The following is a 20628-nucleotide window of genomic DNA, read 5'->3' on the forward strand; positions in this document are numbered from 1 at the left end:
TCACTCCTCCCTTGTACTTCCAGCCCTTTGGCACTCAGCCACGTGTTCAGCAACCATCCATGCAGTAGGAGATACAGCATGTGACGTGCTGTCTTGACCAAGAATCCCTTAACTGCAAAGAAAGGAGACACTCTCCAAAGTAGCTTAACTGGTAGCAGGTTCGATTGAATGACTATGGGATCCTCTAGGAAACACTGATCAGGAAGGGGAAGTGACTCCATGGGAGGTAGAAAGAAACTCCAGGTTCTCTCGGTTCTGAGTGGTACCTTTGTTCCCAAGTCTCTCTGTAAATGACTTCATCGAGACACTGTGGTGCTAGCGCATCCATCACTTAGACCTTCCTCGGTCATCCTGGGGCCAGGCTGGCCAGCTCAGACTCTTTGGTGGCTTCCCTCCTCACCAGCCTGTCTTCTCAGAGTCCTTATTTCAAATTCATGGGCAAATTGATTTGATGGAGGAACTGAGTGGATCAGGTCAGACAGCTACTGCTGGTCTTATCGACAGAAACAGAGGGTCTGTTCCATGGACTGAGTCCTATCTAGATGATCAAGTTGTGGGCGGGCTCAGATACAACCTCATTCACCCAGCCACTGCAGCTAGGCCCTAGCTCTCTAAAATTTTATTTACCCTCCAAAAAGACCTCTAACGGGGAAATAACAGTAAGTCCTATTTCCCAAAGGGAAATAATAAGTCCACAGCAGAGTAGCCTGAGGCATGCCAGAGACTCACCTGAGTCTCTATGGAAGTGACCCGACACATTTAACTCTATCCCGAGTGGACAAATGTTACTGCCAGAAACTGGAGAGCAGATGCTTGGAAACCAAAGGTTCATTGTGCCAAGTAACATGAGGTTGGACTATTGGTAAAAAATACACTTCCAAGCTGGGCGTAGTGGTACATGCCTTTAATCCCAGCACTTGGGAGGGAGAGGCAGGCAGATCGCTGTGAGTTTGAGGCCAGCCTGGTCTACAAAGGGAGTCTAGGACAGCCAAGGCTACACAGAAAGACCCTGTCTCGAGAAACAAACAAACAAACAAACAAAAAATACACTTCCAACAGCCTGGCGTGGTGGCACACACCTATAATCCCAGCATTCTGGGAGGCAGAGGCAGGTGGATCACTGAGTTCAAGGCCAGCCTGGTCTGCAAAGTGAGTCCAGGACAGCCAAGGCTATACAGAGAAACCCTGTTTTGCGGGGGGGGGGGGGGGGGAGCAAAAAACAAACAGTACATTTCCAGCCTAGACTTAAAGCACAGGAAAGCCTTCCATTGCAGCTCTGGGTTAGCATTGCATCCTTCTGCCAAGAGGTAAATCTTATTCACCATTCCACCCACCCACCCACCCACAGATTGCCTAGTCCAGGGCCTACCAGGTACATGGTAAGTATTTAGTGCCTGCTTTTTTGGAATGATTTTAATATCCTCAGTGGAAAAGATCCAAATAACACTGTATGCAGCGCTTCACATGATTTACCGAGAACTTGTTTCCAGTATAGATTTCAAAGGCCCTGGGGAGGGGGGGACCAAAAGAACAAAAACCAAAAAAACCTCATTCTATCTGAATGAAGGCTGAAGATTGGTGCAGCTCATTGACACAGCCCATTGATGAATATTGAGACAGTGGCTGAAGCTCAGGACCTCACAACCTAAATATGGGCTCTTTCTCTGTATGAAAGAGGCCATCAGTACCAGGATGTGGGTGGGGCCCTACTGCCCCAGCCCTAAATGGCTCAGCGGCAATAAGCCATTTTCCAGGAATTCCATTCCTTCAGATATAGGCATGGCCCTGCTTCCATGTCATACTGCAGAACCCTGGGAGTAGGAACGCATGCTAAACTAGGTACCGTCATACCGTATGGCGTGGTGGGTCCATCAGAACTCCCATCTCTTGGCCCCCTCCATTCCTCCACAGAGTTTGAGGCCAGATCTGAGCTGAGTTCTGCACCTCATTTATTGACAATATAAAATCCAAGGTTTTGTTTCCCTGCAAGATTCCCCTGAGTCTGCATTTTTAAAGTAGCATTGGGCACTGAAAAACATTCCTGTCCATTTGGTTACTGCCTCTGAGAGAATTGATATGCTTTGGAGCATTTGTTTGTTTAATAATTCCAAATTAGATTTAGAATTTTATAGCGTTGCTATTAAATATGTGTCACCTGTTTTGAACCATATATAAAACTGTTTATAAGAATTGTGTGCACTTCCGACTATTTATTTAATCTTCCGAATTAACCTTTGGATTTCTGCAAAGTGCCTCATTAAGCATGTCACTTCTTCAGTTAACACACTGCATACGATATCCATGAGAATTATATTGTTTTTACCATTTATCTACTTAACCAAAATCGTGTGCGTTTTGGGGGCATTTAATTAATTGAGGATTTTAAATTTTCCAGAAAGGTAAAATTGGCTAATCAAATGTAAGAACTCTGAGAAACCACAGAGGACCAGCTTTTCCAGCTTCCGCGGAGCAATCACGTGAACTCTAACGCTGAACTGAAATCGCCATGCTGAAGAAAGCAGGGGCTTGAGGTGGAGAAGAAAAGACTAAGATTTGGGGGGAGGGAGAGAAAAGGCTGCGGAAGGAAGCCGGAAGATGAAGGGCTACTCCAGCTATCCAGTATCAGCAGCCTCTAATCTGAGTGGCAGGCCCAAGGGAGGAAACACACAACAATCCCAGCATCCCCATGGGGTCACTCTTCCCTCCCTCCCCACCATGTTGTCCCTGCTTCTCAAAAGAAGGGAATTCTGGGTTCTATTTTTTTTTCCCACTAATCAGTTACAAGCCCCAAGGAAAAGCTTTTGACAGAACTTCAGCTAACTCCTAGAGAACGGCATGCTCTGCGAAGAGTTGTATCACTGGACTCATTAAAAGTTTCATTAGAGAAGTCTAAGATTAACTGTTCCCAGGGAAACGGGTGGGAAAATGATTGCAATCATAGCAGGGAAGATCTGTTGGAATGAAGTGGGCTTCCCTGGGAATGGCTCATTTCCCATCAGCCCTTTGGGTCCTCTGTGCGACATCCTGATCCACACCATAGGCACAGACTGGGGTTGGAGAAAAAAGCAGTTTAGCATGGTGTCCAGGGCGTGTGGGAGTTGCGCAATACAGCGCACTTGATAATTGAGAGTCTTGGCTATTTAGCCTCCCCAAGTGTGTGCGCATGTGCACGTATATACACACACACATACACAGAGAAGGGGGAGGGAGGGAGAAAAAGAGAGAGAGAGAGAGAGAGAGAGAGAGAGAGAGAGAGAGAGAGAGAGAGAGACAGGCAGACAGACATGCTTGCATGTTTCTGTCACCTAAATTCTTCCTCTGCTCCTAGAAAAAAAACACATTGTGTGGACTTAAGATAGACCTTGATGCAACCTCGAGTCTTCAATGGCTGTAGGCATGTTATCTGTGCGTATCCATGGCCTTATCAACTACACTCGTAGCATTTTCCCTGCTGTGACACTTAGGGTGGGCCTGAAAAACTCATGTTCAGCATTGTCTAAGTACCAACAGATCTTAACAAAAATCCTTTACACTTTTTCTTCAGGGAAATAAGCCAGGGGGCTATAAAATAAAGACTCTTGGGCTATCCTAGCCCACAGAATAATTTCCTTTGTTCTTCAAAAAACATTGCTACCATTTCCCCAATTTTATTTGGGCCCCTACAAAGGTACTATATGCCCCAAATCAGCTAGAAGAAACCTTAAGAAAATGGTGCCCCATTTCCCCTCAGGGGGGCTAGGTAGATTTTTCTTTGTTTTCTTGGGCTACAGATGCTTATTTTCATTGGAAGTTGGTTATAAGTTGTTATTGGTCTTATACAAAGAGAAAACTATGTTGGACTCTGGGATGCCTCTTTTTTCCTTTATCTTTCTTTTGTAGGTATAGAGGTAGGGGTTGAAAAGAAAGAAGGGGGAATATAGAAATATATAGGGATGATAAAACAAAAGTAGATTAGTGAATCTACTACTCAATTTAAGGCCTTAATTGTTACTCACAAATAAGGTTATTTTTGATTCATTGGTATAGAATTTTGTATGTTGATGCAAAATCAGTTTAATTTTGATACATTGGTATAGAATTCAAATTTAAGATTATTGTTCACACATTATTTATATATATATACATATATATATTTCTACTCTAATATGAGGTATTATACACATACAACTCAATTATAATACAAGATTGACTTCCAATACCTTGAAAGTGGTATTGCAGGCTGTTTAGGATAATTAAGTAATACAAGTTACTTGTTAGTTGATCAAATCATGGTTATGTCAATTACTAGTCTATTTTTATTATAAGAATATACATCCTAGATTTAACAGATAGATATTATTCTATAGATATGTAAGGTAAAATAGTTAAATAAGGTCTTCAAAATCCTCAGAGACCTACAGCATATGGAATTTAAAGATGCTTTTATTATTTTAAAGATTATTTGACAACAAGACAGATTAACTCCTGGTAACACCCAGCCCACCTCAAAGAAGATGATGAGCATCAAAGAACCTCCTTAGGGAGATGGCTTCAAATGTGGCAAACAAGCCACTGGGCAAAATGTTCTCATTTTTACCACAGACAGAATTCTGCCTAAAAATGGGCATGCTTGGATGCAAGCAGAGTCCACGGCCAAACTCTGCCAAGATAGGATAAGTTTCACAAATATGTCTGTCAGATATACTAGGCCAGGAGGCTGAAGATGATGCTCCAACATTATGGTTTTGGGTGACTGTTCAGGCAGCAAACTATCTGTCATTTTTTCATTTTGGAAGCTGCTAACCTGCACTTCTGATTTACTCAGGTAATTAAGTTTTATTCCTTCTCAAGTCTCTGATGGAGTTGAAGACCAGATAGTTTAGTCTTATAATTATGCTTAATTGTTTAGGGGTTAAGATGATTTTAGGTCTAGATAGATGTTTTAAGTTGATAGAGATGAGATATGATAGATACTGATTTTCATTCAGAATTTTAGACTCACCAAGATAGAAAAGATGTTTTCAAGTTTGCCAAATACAAATAGCCAAAACACTATGAATGTAACATTTATATAATTTCTGATTCTTTTAGTGGTTCTTCTTGCTGTACATAGTTTATTTTATTTATATGTAATAATATAAATATATGTTTTAAAAAGAAATATAATGAAAAAATAAATGCTGACTCTAAAAAAATTTTTTTTTTTTTTGCTGCCTTGAAAATGGAATTATTTCACTCTTACAGAACACAATCTGGGCTTCTGGGTAAATTGGACAAATCTATGAAAGATAGCCACTCTTTCTCATCATAGCAATGAGAAAATACCAGCAAAATTAAAAAAAATCAAGGCTGCAGAGAACTGAGGATTAAGAGAAATCTAAATGAACTAAATTCTGAAGATGGAGACAGTCTTTCATAAGTTAGTAGTAGGGACTAAAGCTGGTTTCACTCTTTCTTATTATCTGTGGGGAAGCAGAAAGTAAGGCTGCTGGGTATTGGGTAGTTTACTGAATTAAAGAGAACTGAGATTACCCAGAATGACATGTTGGACTTTAGTGCAAAGATGACAGTCATGACTGACTTTCTCCCCCAGGACTTCCACTGCACAGTGGTGTGCAGACTTGGGGTAGAAAACAGAGCCAGAGCTCTTCCACATGACAAAAATATGAAGCCAGGAAAGAAAATCAGACAGAGATCACATAACCTTTTAGCTTCCAATGGAGAACTCGGACACCACTCAAGACATCTGAAACCAATGGCACCATTGTTTTTGCTTTTTGCTAAAAGAATAAAGAACATTATCTTTGGGGGGCGGGGAGTAGTGCCTTCTTTAATTTCTACTACTTTAATTGTACATTTCATTTTACATACCAGTGATTACAATTCTAATAAATGTAAAGAATGAGAACTTGCATCAAGTGAGAAATAATCACTAGAAACAAACCTACAGGAGGCCTGGATAATAGAATTAATAGACACAGACTTTGAAATAACAGTAACAAGTATTTTAGGAAGTTAGTAAAAAAAATCATGAAAATGAAAATTAAAAAGTGAATTGCATTTGAGAGTCAGAAACTTTAGAGAATAATCAAGTAAGAGGAAAAATAATTTATGTCTGAAGTGAATAAGCAATGTCAAAAACAAAAATAGCGTAAGTGAAAGCACAAAAAAAATAAATAAAATAAAAGGAAGAGGAGGAGGAGGAAGGAGAGGGAAGGAGGAGGAAGGGGAGGGGAGGAGGAGGAGGAAGAAAAGTAGAATGTATCATTAGTGATTTGGAAAAGGAAAAAATCTCAAGCCATGCTTTTTTTCAGGAAAAATACTTTAAATGTAAAGACACGGCCTGAAAGTAAACATGAAAGAAGATGCTCCATAAAATCAGTACTCTTGTCTATATCAGGCCAACAGTCCTTTCACTGGAAGCAAACGGGGCTCACTGTAATGATGAAAGGATCAATTCATTGGAAAGCCTTCACCATCATAAATACCTGTGCACCTACGGCAGAGCTTCAAAGGATACAAGTAATAGAATATAAGCTTTGATATATTTCCTCAGTAATAGATGGAACAACTAACCAAAGCATCAAGAAGCACATAGACAACTGAGCACTGCCAACAGCAGCAACTGCAGAAGCATCTACTTCAGTCTAATTTAGACTCATCCAGAGAAAACATATTGAACATCTCTGGATTATAATTTTTGTGAAATTCAAATAAAAGAGGGCTGGGCGTGTAGCCAAGTGGAGGGTTTATCTAGTGTGTTGCAAAGCCCCAAGTTCAATCTCCAGTACTAAAAATAAACCCACCCAAGATTACAAGGAAGAGTCACCAAAAAAAAAAAAAAAAAAAAAGCCCATACAGGTGGGACAGAGAACAAGAATTGATAAATCTCAAGAGACTAAAATCAAAGAGCATGCTCTCTGACCACAATGGGTTAAAATAGAAGTCTTCAGCAAAACAAAATGTCAACAATACATGTAAATGACATACATGTAATAGAAACTACTAAGGGACCGAAAGATGGCTCAGCAGGTAAAAACACTTGCCATCAAGTCTGAAGGCCTGAGTTACATCCCCCAGAGCCACATGGTAGAAGGTGAAAAACCACCTCCCACAGGCTGTCCTCCAGGTGTGAAAACACACACACACACACACACACACACAAAATAAATGTATAACAACAACAATACTGATTATAATGAATTATCTCAAGTTTAAAAAAAAAAGGAAAGGAAAGGGATTTGTTCATTTTTCTCTTGCAATGCTATGGATTAGTCCCTCATTTGCCAGGCAAGAAATCTACCACTAAGTACCTCCTCAGCCTCAGCAAACAAACTTTCCAAAAGAAGACACTGACTGGCTGTGGTGGTTTGACCATTTATGGCTCCCATAGACTCCTGTGTTTGAATGCTTGGCCCATGAGGAGTGACTATTAGAAGGTGTGGCCTGGGGAGGGAGGAATGGAAGGATGCAAGTGATGGGATAACAATTGAGTTGTAATCTGAATAAATTAATTTTAAAAAGTAAATAAAATAAAATGAAAAGAAGGTGTGGCTGATTGAAGTGGGTGTGGCCTTGTTAGAGGAAGTGTGTCACTATGGAGGCAGACTTTGAAGTCTTATATATGCTCAAGCTTTGCCCAGTGAGAGTCTTCTCCTGGCTGCCTGCGGATCACCATGTAGAACTCTCAGCTCCTCCAGCACCATGTCTGCCTGCATGCTGCCATGTTTCCCATCATGGTGATAATGGATTAAAACCTCTGAAACTGTAAGCCAGCCCCAACTAAGAGTTGCCTTGGGGCTGGAGAGATGGCTCAGAGGTTAAGAGCACTGGCTGCTCTTCCAGAGGACCTGAGTTCAATTCCCAGCAACTACATGGTGGCTCACAACCATCTACCATGATACTGGGTACCCTTTTCTGGCGGGCAGGCACCCATGCATGTAGAGCATTGTATACATAGTAAATAATAAAGTAAATCTTTAAAAAAAAAAAAGTTGCTTTGGTCATGATGTCTCTTCACAGCAATAAAACCCTAACTAAGACACTGGCCAATAAATATATGTAAAGGTGGCCAAAGTCATTATTTAATTGGGGAAATGCAAATTAAATCCACATTGAGGTACCACTACACAGTCACTAGAATGACCAAGAGTGCTGATAAAGAGGGAAGCCACCATAACTCACAAACAGAGTGGCAGTGCAAATTGATGAAAACTTGAAAGAATTTCATCAGTTGCCTGCACCAGTCTCACCGCCCTCTTATGTAAGATAAACTGAACGCATGTGCGTACAAACAGAGGGCCTTGAAAGCTCATGGTAGCTTTACCCACAATAGTCCACAAGCCAAACATGCACTCCTCAGCAAAAGCACGCACAGACGGATTTGAGAATTCATCATACCCAGCAACAGAAAGGAATGGCCCAATGGTGTGTGTTACATGAATAAATCCAGATGGTGAAGCTGGGCATGGAAAGCCAAAGTTTTGGGAGGCTGAAACAGGAAGATTGTTATGTAGTAAGACCCTGTCTTTAAACAAACAAACAAACAAAAGAACAAACAGAAGAGATACGCAAGTCTAGATAGTGTTTAAGAAAGGATAGGCACAAAAGAATACAGCCTGTACCGTTATCACAGGAACTCCAAGGCCAAAGAAACTTCATCTCTGTCTGTTCAAGTCAACAGTTACCCCATGTTGGGGCAGAAGAACCCGGTGACCACAAAAACTAAGCGGGGAGGGTAGCATTTCTGAGAGTAGAAATTGGCCAGATATTTATATGGACGAGGCTTGCATACACAGAATGTATACAATATGTGAAAACTCAGTAAGCATGTGCTTTATTGGATGCCAACTGTGCCTCCGAAATAAATCCCCACATACATGTGGTTTCTTTTGAAAATACAAAACAGACTGTTAACATAGGGCCCCGTGCTCCCATGTGGCCGCAGCTGGCTGGCGAAACACAGAAACACGCGTGCCGCTTTACCACAGTGAAGTGCTCACCATGCTCTGTCGACACCTCCAAGCCACCCCACCCATTTCCACTGCCTGCCTGGCTCCATAGTGCCTGAATCCAACTACTTTGGGCACATCCCTCAGGCTGTGAGTCCTGAGCAAAGCACAGTAGCAACCCAGCCCAGCCTGCCAGCTAGCCAACCGATCTGACTTGAATTGTTTTTTCTGCCTGGCATTTGAAAAGAGGACCACTTACTTCATAAGAAGCCAACAATTCAGTGGGGCAAGAAACCTCAAAAGAGTGGTCCTAAATAAAACTTCTGAATATTCCAGACTGTTCAAGCAGCTAATTGGATAAATAAGAGAAATATGATATAGCATGCTGGTCATATTAATTGCATTCTAAATAATTTACTCAGACCATGTACCAACTCTATTGTAACAGAGATAGGCACCCCCTATTGCACCAGGACAGACTCCAGATACCATCCATGCCTGTCCTTTTTGTCATAGTCATTCTCAGGGACTGCAAAAGGGGAGGAGGCATCTCACAAAGTAGCTGACAGTAATCAAACATTATGTAAATAAGTCAGATAGACTGACCTGACATCTTGAGGGACACAGGCCTGTGATGCCCAAATCATGTATCTACTGGTCCAGCACAGCCTTGACTGACAGCAGTAGCACTAGCTAACTCTCTGAAGCAGGGCCTCAATTGTTGTAGAGGTAAACATGCTCACTGGAGGATAGCCAAGGCTACTGGGGTAAGGGAGGGGCTCTGGAGACGCTGACCATTTACCAACCAGGATGAACACCTGTCATCCTATTTTCAGTGTTGGCATTAAAACCTGGGCCTTGTTAATGCAAGCAAAGGCTCTACCTCTGAGCTACATCTGAACCATGTAATTCTTGTTAAGGCGTCTCCTCCTACCTGTGGGTAGCAGGCTTGAGCTTTGCTGGAGCCAATTCTTCAGAGCTAATAGCGGGTACCTCTTCTCAGTTCTGCAGTTAGTGGGACCTCGAAACCAACCCTGATGGGAGCATTTACACCACAGAAATGAGCATGAGGAGCACACCAACCGCACCTCCAACTGCTTACTTACAAGCACAGCATCGGTGTCAACTACCTCACTCATATATAGAATGAATAGGGACCTGGCAACAGTCAATCTTCTAAAAAAGAGTCTTCTTTAACCTACAGACAATTATGGGCTACAGGTGCAGTTCGTGCTAAAATGGTTGCATAGCACGTGTAAGTCTATGGGTTCAATCCCCAGCACTTCAAAATAAATACATGAGTGATAAGGAAAGTACACATGGGCTGACAAGATGCCTCAGCAAGCAAAGGTGCTCACTTCTGAGCTTGAGTTTAGTCCCAGGGACCCACGTGGCGTACGGGAAAGACCAGTCAACTTCCCCAAGTCATCCTCTGACATGCCCAAATAGGTAAATAAACATGATTTTTAATTTAAATAAGCACACTGATTCCACATATCAACCCCAGAAGGTATGGGTGATTTGCCAAGGGTCATACAGAGACAGATGAATTCACACTTGGTGGGCTAAAGCCCAAATCCATGTGTTTTGCCCCTGCACAGCATTTACCCTGTTCCTCTTGTTCCCCTTTTAAAAAGCCTTCAGGACCCTCTGCACTCTGTCAGCCATGAATCCATAATCCAAATTCTCAGCTGCAGAGAGCCTGTGTGGCCCTGGCTGAGAAGGGCCAGGGTTCCATCGCTCAGAATTCTATAGAAGGATGGAAGATGGGAGCATCTATCTCACCTGAAGAAAAATTCCCCTCCCAGCACTCCAATCCTAGAAATGTGCCTAATGATGCTTTCTAAAATGCAAAGTCGGGTTTTCATTACAAAAACAGGTCGACAGCCCATATGCAGCATCGTTGGTAATGAATGGTTTTTCCACATCCCTGCTCTGCTACAGATGCCCTGCCCACCTCTCGGAGATTGAACGCACAAACTGTCCCAGCCTTTCCAGGCCCCCATGGAAAATGCTGGCCTGGCCTGAGGGATAAGGAACATGGCTATCCCTGGCCCCAGCCCTGTGTGGGGGCCTGAGGGGCTTCTGGGAGGTCCTGGCTAAATGGCATCAAGGACCAGATGGCTGAGGAGATTACTACGATTTCGTTTTCATATAATCCATAAACTTGGATGAGTTAATGTTTCTTCAGATGCATTATCTTGTAATCCCAGGGAAAGCCGTGCAGAGCCAAGAGCCTGGCTCTCTGGCCTCCACAAGCCTGGCACGCTGGGTAATCTCCAGCTCTACCCAACAGGTCTTACAAAGGCCAAGGAGCTCAGCCAGCAGGGGGAGGAGATGCTGGCGGATGGGCAGGGCTGGCTTTTAGGAGGCTGGCGGTTGAGGACTATTGAGGAGGCCTGTAGGCTCCCAGTGGACACCAGGGATCCCGCACTAGAACCAAGCAGACCCCACAGGACATCTGAGCAAAAGCCCAGGGTGGGGATGATGTGTTGTTGTTTTGTTTTGTTTTCTCTCTTGTTTTTGCCTCCATCCTTGCCAAATGACTTACTCTGGTCCCGCATTACCCCCAAATACAACAAAAGGCATAGAAGATGGTGACTCAAAGAACCCGCCTTGCTTCACTCTCTGCGTGGAAGCCAAGGTCAGCGCTGCCTCCCAGCCACGTGCCAGGAGCCATAACAAACAGAATCACCCAAACCCACTCCCGTGCTAAGGTACCTCACTCTTCTGGCTGCTTCCAGGACCCAGGGTACCCTGCCTGAGCCTGGCATCCTGGCACATGAGGACTGGACTTAAGATCCAGCTCTGCCAATAACTAGCTAGCAAGCCACTTCCCTCTCCAGCCCTGATCTCCCTTCATCTGTCCATTAGAGACGCTTCTTCGACCCTGCTTTCCGCTGGCATCTTATGAGCATCAGAGAAACTTAGGACTCTGGACTACAGGGCAAATCTAGCAAGTTGTGTTCTCGAGGGGATAATATGTGAAATTATTGAACCAAGTGCACGGCGACGTGCTAGCCTGCTGATACCCTTGTTCTTTCCCTCCAGTTCCTTCTACCCTTTCACATTTTACCTCTCCCGAGTTCCCGCACCTCTTAGTGATCTCAACTTAATCCTGTCAGCTCCTTCGGATGCATTAAGCTAATGCATTAACGATTTGGTTGGTGGCTTCTTCCTTGCAAGACACTCGCGTGTTTGCAGCGGCCATCGGTGCCTTGACCCAGTTTCTAGTAGGCAGATGGACACCTAGCGGCAAAAAGCATTGAAAACGGGAAAAGCTGGTGGGCTTTCTGACCCACAGCCCAGCTCTTGTGGCAGGGAATAGCTGGGAGGCATATACATTTGTGTGTGGCGCCTCCCTGTGGATGTGATGTGTACTGCATAGACCCACCCAATCCCTGCCGCACATGAACCAACAGCTGCCCCCAACCAGGATGTGAATCCAACTCTCTTACGCTGCCAATGAAGAAAACGAGGCCCACGTGCTGACATAAAACTTGTACAAGATTAAACAGCTCCCTTGGCATTTTGAAAACAGTAATAAATGACTGGCAACAATACCTCGTGATTTTGAGAACAAGAAAGCCAAAATCAAAGTCAGAACTATGAATTGAGATTCAGTGATCAGTTCTCACACCATAAATTTTTAGGGAGAGAGAGAGAGATGGCTCCATCATTTCCTGGGGAGCCAGGTAGGGATGGTCCCCTTGCTTCCAAAGCCACATCTAGCTAAGCGCTGAAAGAATCTGGCCCTACAAAAACGTCCCTGTAAGTTTCCACAAGGGCACTGTCCGTTGTTCAGAAGGACTCTGTCCGAGGACAGAGTGAGGCTGGGCGCTGTTCTTTGTATCCACCTAGAGAAAGCAGAGGAGCCTCCTGAGCTGTGTCCCAGAAAAGCCCTGGAGCAGCAGAGGAGAAGGTGGCACTGGACTCATTCACCCAGCAAATATTGAATAGTATGAACAAGGGTTCAGTTCAACAAAGATCTGACAACAGTCAGGGGAAAGGTTATGGACTGAGGATGCAAATCTTCTCCTGTGAGTGCTGCTCCTGAGTATAGTTGAAAAGGGATCAAACTTGGCATATGTCGGAGACACCTGCACGCTGGTGTTGATTAGCAACTATTCACAAGAGCCAAAATGAGGAACCAGCCTAGGTGTCCGGCTACATATGGATAATGTAGATGTGCATAGAAAATGTAGTATGTATACACTATGGAGCGAGCTATTGAGCCACAAAGAGCAAAATCATGTCATTTATGGGAAAATGGATATTAAATGAAATAAGCCAGAATCAGAATAATAGTATCAAATGTGTCTCTCTTATGGAGACTGTAGAGGGAAAAAAATGAGGATGCCCAAAAACGTTGACGAGAGGTTATTATGGAAGAAGAGAAGACTGGGCAGGCAGTGATAGGATCAAAATACATTCCATGCATGTGTAAGAGTCACAGTGAAATTCATTATTAACATGGTGTTGACTCAACATCAGTCAGGATGCCCCGTTAGGAAAAAGTAGCCCAAGTCAGGTAGTCCAAAAAAAAGAGTCTTCAATATGGAGAATGAGTCACAAAGGTGTTGAGAGGGCTGAAAAAGCAAACAGGGTATGGAGAGGCACTTCAGAGAGTACCAAGGGCAAAGCAGCTGCCGCCACCACCACCCCTTAGGTCTGGGGACAGTGGAAGAAAGCAATGCTACCAACAGTGTGTCATCCTGCAAAAACATGAATCACAAAGAAGGCTGCCAACTGAATCTGGGACCACACTGACGCTGAGCAGGCAATATAAGCACGGAGTGGGAAGGGGTACTTAGCTTCTCTTCCCTTTAGCCTCCTGCCAGTACCTCTTACTGGCCAAAGCCAGTTAGGATCCAGTCATCAAAAAAGCTTGATAAATGTATTTACAGGGGTTATCTCACACATCCCCCCCCCCAAACACACACACACACACACAGAGAGAGAGAGAGAGAGAGAGAGAGAGAGAGAATCTGAATCTGAGAGCAACAGGCAAAAGACCTGAGCTATGTGAGGTAAATATTCATGAGTGTGTGTGTGAAGTGAATGCTCAAGAGTGTGCACATGTATCGTCAAGTCAGTTTCAAGGCACGCGTGAAGCGACACGCGCATGTGACTGTAACAGGTACAGATGTATCAGAGGCACAGATGTATCAGAGCAATCTCAGAAGTTTGTATCGCGGGCAGCAGGAAAAGCATCCAAGGGCTTGGGTGTGATGTGAAGATTCAAGGGTATGTGTGGCAGGAATATTGATGGCTTTTGGTGTGCACGTTCGTGTGTGCTGTGAATGTCCAAGGGGGTGGATGCGATGTGAATGATCAAAGATATATGACGTGATGCTCGAGAAAGAGAGGAGGGAAGAAGGAAGGGAGGGAGGGAGAGAGGGAGGGAGGGAGGGAGAGAGAGAGAGAGAGAGCATTCACAACAGAGCTTTTAGAGAAGAAGGAGACGGGCGAATGCACAGAAATGTTCTCTATGCAGCATGTGATAGAGAAATGTAGCCATGGGTATTCTTTGACAGACATGCATGCTAAGCTGGTTCTGCCCACTTATGCAAACAAGATGGCTAAGAGGGTGGTGGCTGGAAAAGCTTGTACAAGAAGTATGGCTACAAGAACCAAAAAAATGTCTTTGCAACTTACTATTGCATCCAAATGAGTGTCACTTTCAGCGTTGCCACCTGAAGAAGGTAAATTCCTTATCATTGTGCCCATGGCCTGGAGAATTTTTAGACCCCCTTTCAGAATCTACCTAAATACAAAGTGGCTTACAGTCACACCCAAAATCCTAATTTTATCAGCTAAAGCCAAAATGATCCAGCTTAGTGGTTTACATCAGCGCCACTGTTGGCTGAAGAACTTCCCCCACAGGGTAGGGTGGGCTACGTTGTCACCTTTGGAGTGTGTGGATCAAAACATTAGCTTCAGGTAGGGTGTAGCTCAGTGGTAGAGCACTTGGGTCCCTGTGTGTGAGGCCCTGAGTTCAAATCCAGCACCAAGACAACCCCTCAAAAAAATCCACAAAAGCCACTGCTTGATAATCTATGGTAGGTGTGTGCACTGGGAGCTATAGAAACCCTGGGGACAGAGCAATATTACAGGATCTGTATCAGCCATACACACAGCTGACTTTTGTAATTCAAACTATTAGACTGGGATCTTTGAAGACGAGACCTCTAAGCACCTCTACTCCGGAGTGAGCCGGGACAGGAGAGACAAGTCCATCATATGAGTACCTCATGGTATGTGGAGTGGTTCCGATTCTTCTTGGTACTCTCACAAATGACCCCAGTGAAGTCAAGTGTAATTCCAGCACTGGGGGAAGAGAGGCAGGTAGATCAGGAGTCCAAGGTCAGTCCTGGCTACACACTGAGTTCAAAGCTGGCCTCAGCTACATGAGAGACACCTGATCCTGAAAGGGAAGGGAGAGCCAGAATTCTATTCTTTCTAGGTTTGGGGACACAGACCTGTAGTCAGTTGGCCCTGACAGATAGAGGAATCCTAGTCTTTTACGCATCACAGACCCCAAACAGAAGGCAGCTGGTTAAAGTTGGCCTCCACCAGATAAAGCATAATTAGTTCATCCCGTCACCTGAGGACATGCTGGCCATGTTGGATTACATGACACTTAAGATATATTTCCCCAGTTAGCTTTGACAGAAATGTGTGTTATCACTTAGATCCCAATCCACACATAAGATGGGAGTCTACATGAGACCAAGAAATGCATCCCTTTGTCTTCAGACAATTGGTCTTAGGATGTTTGGGACAGTTAAGAACCAAAGACGCAAAGATGGACTACCCATCTGCTGCCCCCACAGAACTCTGTCCCAGCCTCTGCAGATGGCTTTGTGTCCATTTCTTATCTGTCCTCTCCTGGCTTCCTCCTCTTTGTTTTGGGGCTCTCATGATCTCCACTCAGCCCTGACAAGAAGGCCTTCCCTGAGCCGGACAGGAGTGAGAGCCAGGCACACATTCCCTTTTGCTTGTTGATGGGTCTGTTTTCTGCTTCCTCAGAACTGAACCACCACGAGGATGTTAGCCAGTATTTTAATCACCATTTTATCCCCAGGATTGGCAACGTGAAGCCATCTCCTCTGCAAATATTTATTGAAGAATCACTGGAATGTTTCGAGAACTCGTCCTCGTGCGTGAAGGCACCCCCATGTGTTCCTTCTCAGAACTCCTACCGCTGCGTCTTATGCTCACTCATTCAGATGAAGAGCTGACCTCCTGTGGCATACACACTGGAAGGCCATGACTTTGATCACTGTCTTCTCCACGGTTGAGAATCTCAGCCCCTTCTGCTTCACAGTTCTCTACTCCAAATCCTCAGACTCTCCGCCGACCTGCACTGAGTTGTTCCTTATGACTCTTTCAAGAATTCTGATTTAACAGGGCAAGCGTCCAAGGATCAGGGAATATATAGTTGGCTCTGGGTTCAAATGCTGGCTCCCATCTGTTGCCTAGGCAACCTTCACAAAGCCTCTGCCTCCCTGATCTGCAAATGGCAAAAAGGAAACTTCCCACACAGGGCATGAGTGAGGTGGGTGAGGTGGACAAGCAGAACTGGCCTGAGCTACATGAAGGAGCCCTGGCACATAACAGCCTGCAGTCTCCTCCCCTCCTGGAGGACACCCATCTGTGACACTTCCTGGAGAAGGCCACAAGAACCCAGAATCTGCCCTGAGTGATAAAGTGTCAGGTCCCAGTTGCCCCTTACCCAGAAGTCAGGGCATGAAGGACTCTGCTCAGCAAGAAGCTGCTCCAAAGGCCAGGTATGGTAGAGGTCACCAGGGACACAACCTAAGCACTCAAGGCAAAGGTGCACATCACAAACTTGTATCACTTATGGTACGTACACTCATGACTCCAGCCACCAGTGAGGAAGCTGGGAGACACCCCTCCCCCAGGCATCTCAGTCAAGGGTGTTTCTCCACTCATCTACCCCAGACTTGGTCAGCTGGAAGTGTTTTCCCAAGCCCGTACTGCCAGTGTATTCTTTCTATCCCTATTACCCTCAAAGGCCACCAGTCCACAGTCTTCTGACTACATTAGCATGATTTTGCCCTTACTGGGGCCAAAGGAGAGCTTAAGGGGAAGGCTCTCTCTGGTGGTTTGAATGAAAACGGCCGCCCCCCATAAGTCCATAGGGAGGAGCACTATTAGGAAGTATGGCATTGCTAGAGAAGGTGTGGTCTTGTTGGAGGAATGTGTCTCTAGGGGTGGGGCTTTGAGGTTTCAGATGCCAAGCCAGGCCCAGCGTCTCACTGTCTCTTCCGGCTACCTGCCAATGTGGATGTCAAACTCTCAGCTGCCTCTCCAGCATCATGTCTGCCTGTGTGTCACCATGCTCCATGCCCTGACAATAACAGACTAAACCTCTGAACTGTAAGCCAGGCCCAATTAAATGTTGCCATGGCCACAGTGTCTCTTCACAGCAATAGAAACCCTAAGACATTCTCCCCCCCCCCGCCCCACGAACCAGCCCCTTCTTCAGGGACTGAAACAGGAGAGATCCAGTTACAGGACCTCGCAGTGTGTGTCTGTGGTTTTTAACAAAATCTCAACTGTTTGATTTTACCAATAAAAACTCTGGAGCCAGATGCTGGGGTGAAAGCCTACTAGCTCAGAGAGGCAGAGAAAGTACCCAGCTGACCTTCCTCCTCAGCCCACGTCCCAAAAGGCAAAAGCAGCTCTCCCTTTGTATGTATGCAGTCTCAAAAAACAAAACAAAACAAAACAAAACAAAACAAAAAAACCTCAAACTCAATACCCGTCCCTTCTATTTTCTGTCTGTCTATCCATCCTCCTTGCTTCCCCTTACTGGTTTAGTTTGGTTTTGTTTTTCCTATGTTCACTCCCTGTCAGCTGGTTGCCTGCTCCACCTCTTGACCTATGCTTTATTTAAAGCTGTCTTGGATTAAAGGTGTGTAGCGTGGCTGAGCCACACCACAACTAGAAACAGGTTTTTCCTGTAAACAACACAATCTCCAGGTTCATGGTGTGATCAAATATCCTGCAACATGTCTGTCTATGCTGCCAAAGCCTACAAAAGTACTTGTGGATAGCTTTTGAGAGTGGGATAGCTAAGCGTACATACATGCACCTATTTCTCATCCATATTAGTCATGCCTTCTTAGCTTCCTGGGGAGCAACCAGTCTGACCCCCCCCCTTAGCTGAAGTAGCCATGGATCATGTCCAGAATGACCCCTGAACCCTGTGTAGCACCCACAGTGGATGCCTCCACTGGAAACAGCGATGAGCATTTCCCTCCCTCACGCCATTTTATGAACTAAAGTCCCAAGGAAGGTAAAAGTGACTGGCCATCATCCAAGCCTGTAGCATGGGTGGGGGCTGTGACTGCCCCGAGACTTCAGGCTAATGGGTTTTCTCTCACCTCGTGTGCCTGGAGCTCAGCTATCTGGGAATGCTTAATAATTGGGTTCCTGACCTTTCAGCTGGCGTGTTTTCCCTTCATAGGCTAATAGACTGGGTCGGCAGGTCTGCTCTGCTTTTAGTGCCCCCATAAGCTAGGGTCTAAAGGTAGCTTTGGATTCCCTGGCCCAGGGTGGGGCAAGGCTAACAAATCCACACAGCCAGACATGGTTATAGGGCTCATCCACCGCACCCGTTTTGAGTGGAACCCAGTAATGTTCAAATTACCCATGTCCCTTTCCAAACAGGTCAGAAATGCTTAGCTATCGCAATACACATCCTAGGAAAGGTGAGAGGAGTTTTAAGAGATTTGGCCCACACATCTGATCACAGGAGCATTTGGGAGCCTATGTAGGAAATGGAGGTTTGAGGCACAAACATATACTCAGTGTTTATGTCAAGCAGTATACAGTGCTAAAGAGCTCTCAAAAAAATTATCACATCACCTGGGTGAGAAGCAACATCATCTTGGCTTTTACTGGAAAGATCGTTAAGGCAGATTAAAAACTAGCTGTTTGCAGAGATGAACTTCAGTACGGGCCCCGAACATCTAGCAAGAAAACCTGAGCAAGGCAACTACTTCTTCCAGTCCATTTTCTTCCTTGAAAAATAAGAGTAAAGAAACAGGGCAAGGTGGCGCACGCCTGTAACCCCAGCACTCAGGGTACAGAGGCAAGTGGATCTCTACGAGTTCGCGGCCAGCCTGGTCTACAAAGTGAGTCCAGGACAGCCAAGGCTACATACACAGAAAAAGAAACAGAAACAGGGGTGAGGGTGAGGGTGGGGGAGATGCCCACCAGCTGGTTTAAATAAAAATGTGCCTTGTGGATAAGGCACCTCATTCTGTTTCCAGTTCTTAGGAGTTCCTTCACTATGTTTACAATAACAGTAGCCAAAATGTGTCAAAAAATCAAACAGCCTGCTGCTGTTTCCAAACCCGGTGTCATAGGAAATGCTGATCCGCTGACACGCTTTCTCAAGTCCAGTTAGATGTAAGTATAGGCTCACTAGTCTCACTATAAAGAGTTAATTGCAGTAGCGCATACAAGGTCAGAAGGGGCCCAAAAGGAGGTGAATGTGAAATTAAATCCAAAAGCATGCCAAGGTTTTCACTTAAAATCAGGAAAAAAAGTGGTCTCAGGAGATTGGGAATCACTGGGAAATGGAATGAGCGAGTCTGGGACTGGGAGAATCTACAATACCTGAGGATTTCTGAGGGGCCCAGGGGTTGGTTTTACATATTACACACAGGTGCGCGCGCACAGGCGCCCTACCCCTTCCTGTTTGCACAGCCACACCTGTTACCTGAACTCCCTCATCATCACATACAGCACTTACCTCTCTTTTTCTCACGTTGAAGTCACCCAGTCCCTGAAATAGAACCATCACTTCTAAATTTGCCCCGGCCTTCGTCCCCAGGACACTGCACTGGGCAGTTTTATGTAAATGTGACACAAGCTGGTCATCTGAGGGAAGGGAACCTCAATTGTGGTAAACCTATAAGGCGTTTTCTTAATGGTGATTAATGAGGAGGGCCCCACCCACTATGGGTGTTGCCATCACTGGGCTGGTGGTTCTGGGTTAAGAAAGCAAGCTGAGCAAGCCATGATGAGCGTCCGGTAAGCAGCGCCCCTCCATGATCTCCTGCCTCCAGGTTCCTGGCCTGTTTGAGTTTCTATCCTGACTTCCATTGATGATGAACCAGTGATGTGAATGTGTACACCAAATAAGCCCTTTCCTCCCCAGCTTGCTTTTGGTCATGGTGTTTCATCACAGCAATAGTAACCCTAAGACAGGTACACCAGAAAAAATTTGGGGTCACATTTGGCAGCCAGTGGCCAGTTCAGGGTGGTACTCAGCAGTCATTTCTAACACCATGCTAGTTACTTTTGTATTGTGCAAAAATTACACTCCAAAAATAAAAACAGCTTCGGAGAAGATTCACAAAACCTGTAAAATTGTATAGCCAGAGCAGTAAGAGCTGAATGAAGCCCAGCGAAGACGTGGACACAGCCCATCTTGATCAGAAAAAACAAATTCCTTGACCCTAAGCAAAAATAGCAGGCACCATCTGGTATGGAAACAGAGACGCCACCCCCCCCCCGCCCCGCTTCCTAAGAGACCCCCACTCACATAGAAGGGCTGGGCAGTTTACCCAGAAGTCTGTGTGAGATGAAATTGGGAAGACTGATGGGTCTGTGACTGTCTGACCACTCCAAACACACATGGCATCTGAATCGCCTG

This window comes from Acomys russatus, chromosome 7, assembly GCF_903995435.1.
Source record: "Acomys russatus chromosome 7, mAcoRus1.1, whole genome shotgun sequence".
NCBI lineage: Eukaryota > Metazoa > Chordata > Mammalia > Rodentia > Muridae > Acomys > Acomys russatus.